Source organism: Populus nigra, chromosome 2 (assembly GCF_951802175.1).
Source record: "Populus nigra chromosome 2, ddPopNigr1.1, whole genome shotgun sequence".
Lineage (NCBI taxonomy): Eukaryota > Viridiplantae > Streptophyta > Magnoliopsida > Malpighiales > Salicaceae > Populus > Populus nigra.
In genome coordinates, this window is record NC_084853.1 from 6,634,072 (window position 1) to 6,636,571 (window position 2,500).

The following is a 2,500-nucleotide window of genomic DNA, read 5'->3' on the forward strand; positions in this document are numbered from 1 at the left end:
ACTACTAGGTCCCAGCTGTCACCCCCCCTCTAAAAAATTCATTTCTTGGTATTTTGAGCTGAAATTTTGCACAGAGGTTGGCAAAAATCCAATCCAACTTTATTAATTTTTCCAGAATTTTTCGAGGTCGGGAAGTATTTTTTTTTATTTTCCTACCATTAAAAATCGAGGAAATCGGAAAAAATAGGAACCGGCTCGGAATGACCCCAAATTCAGTGGGCAGCCTCATAAAAATATGGCTGATTTTACTGGATTGATTTCATGTGGAAAGCACGACGTTTTGTTGTAGGAATGCGGGAACCCCGGCGGCTCGCCTGCCGCGGCCAGCGACGTCGGGCTGGCCCCTGCAGCGCCTAGCCTCTCCCACGCAGGGGGCAGGCCAGAACGCGGGGGGCCAGGGCCCGAAGGCAGCCCCCCCGCGGGCGAGAGAGCAAGCCAGCAGGGGCTGTCCGCGCGTCGCGCAGCGCGGCATGGCTGCGGGGGCCGCGCGCGCGCGCCCAAGCGCCCAAGGGCCCCCAAGGGCCCCAGGCCCTCAGGCCCCAGCGCCCCAGCGCCCAGCGCGGGCGGGCGCGCGCGCGCGTGTGGTCTTTGAGGGGCGCCGGCCTGGTGGCTCCCTAAAGAGCAATAAGTGTCATTGCAGCTCTGGCAGGGGGAGACACTACTAGGTCCCAGCTGTCACCCCCCCCTCTAAAAAATTCATTTCTTGGTATTTTGAGCTGAAATTTTGCACAGAGGTTGGCAAAAATCCAATCCACCTTCATTAATTTTCCCAGAATTTTTCGAGGTCGGGAAGTATTTGTTTTAATTTTCCTACCATTAGAAATCGAGTAAATCCGCAAAACTAGGAACCGGCCCGGAATGACCCCAAATTCAGTGGGCAGCCTCATAAAAATATGGCTGATTTTACTGGATTGGTTTCATGTGGAAAGCACGACGTTTTCTTGTAGGAATGCGGGAACCCCGGCAGCTCGCCTGCCGCGGCCAGCGACGTCGGGGACGCTGGCCTGCGCTGTCGAGCCCGCGAGGGCTGTCTCCGCGGCAGGCCCCCCCTGAACGGGGCACGACAGGCCACCGCGCTGGCTCGTCCAGCGTCGACAGTCCCTCGTCCAGGTTTCAGATCGCGCCAAGTCGAACCCATGACCTGCTCAAGCCATCGTGCGCTGCCGAATTCGCATCTGCGTGTAGGCTGCCATTCCACGCGGCAGCCCCTGTTTTCGTCAGCGTGCCCCCCTGACGAATTTTCCTGCCTGGCCCAGTCCAGCGTCCAGCCCCTGTTCGTCGAAAAATCTGCGCTGCCGATTTTCCACGCGGCAGCCCCTCTTTTCGTCAGTGTGCCCCCCTGACGAATTTTCCTGCCTGGCCCGGCCAGTCCAGCCCCTGTTCGTCGAAAAATCTGCGCTGCCGATTTTCCACGCGGCAGCCCCTCTTTTCGTCAGCGTGCCCCCCTGACGAATTTTCCTGCCTGGCCCGGCCGGTCCAGCATCCAGCCCCTGTTCGTCGAAAAATCTGCGCTGCCGATTTTCCACGCGGCAGCCCCTGTTTTCCTCAGCGTGCCCCCCTGACGAATGTTCGTCGAAAAATCTGCGCTGCCGATTTTCCACGCGGCAGCCCCTCTTTTCGTCAGCGTGCCCCCCTGACGAATGTTCGTCGAAAAATCTGCGCTGCCGATTTTCCACGCGGCAGCCCCTCTTTTCGTCAGCGTGCCCCCCTGACGAATTTTCCTGCCTGGCCCGGCCGGTCCAGCCCCTGTTCGTCGAAAAATCTGCGCTGCCGATTTTCCACGCGGCAGCCCCTCTTTTCGTCAGCGTGCCCCCCTGACGAATTTTCCTGCCTGGCCCGGCCGGTCCAGCCCCTGTTCGTCGAAAAATCTGCGCTGCCGATTTTCCACGCGGCAGCCCCTCTTTTCGTCAGCGTGCCCCCCTGACGAATTTTCCTGCCTGGCCCGGCCGGTCCAGCCCCTGTTCGTCGAAAAATCTGCGCTGCCGATTTTCCACGCGGCAGCCCCTCTTTTCGTCAGCGTGCCCCCCTGACGAATTTTCCTGCCTGGCCCGGCCGGTCCAGCCCCTGTTCGTCGAAAAATCTGCGCTGCCGATTTTCCACTCCGCAGCCCCTGTTTTCGTCAGCGTGGCCCCCTGACGAATTTTCCTGCCTGGCCCGGCCAGTCCAGCGCCCAGCCCCTGTTCGTCGAAAAATCTGCGCTGCCGATTTTCCCCGACGAACCTGCAGCTGCACAAATCCGCGCTGCCACTGCCCCATTGTCTGGACCAACAGTCTTTTCCATCAAGCCCTGGACTATAAATCGTCCAGACTCATCGCCAGCACCCGCTGCCGATTCTGCCGACTTTGCCGATTTCGTCGGCGCTGCCGATTCCAACACTGCACCCACCGTGTCTAAACCAGCGCTGTTTCGTCAGCGTGTCCCCTTGACGAATTTCCCTGCCTGGCCTGGACAGTCCATCTTCCAGCCCATGTTCATCGAAAAATCTGCGCTGCCGATTTC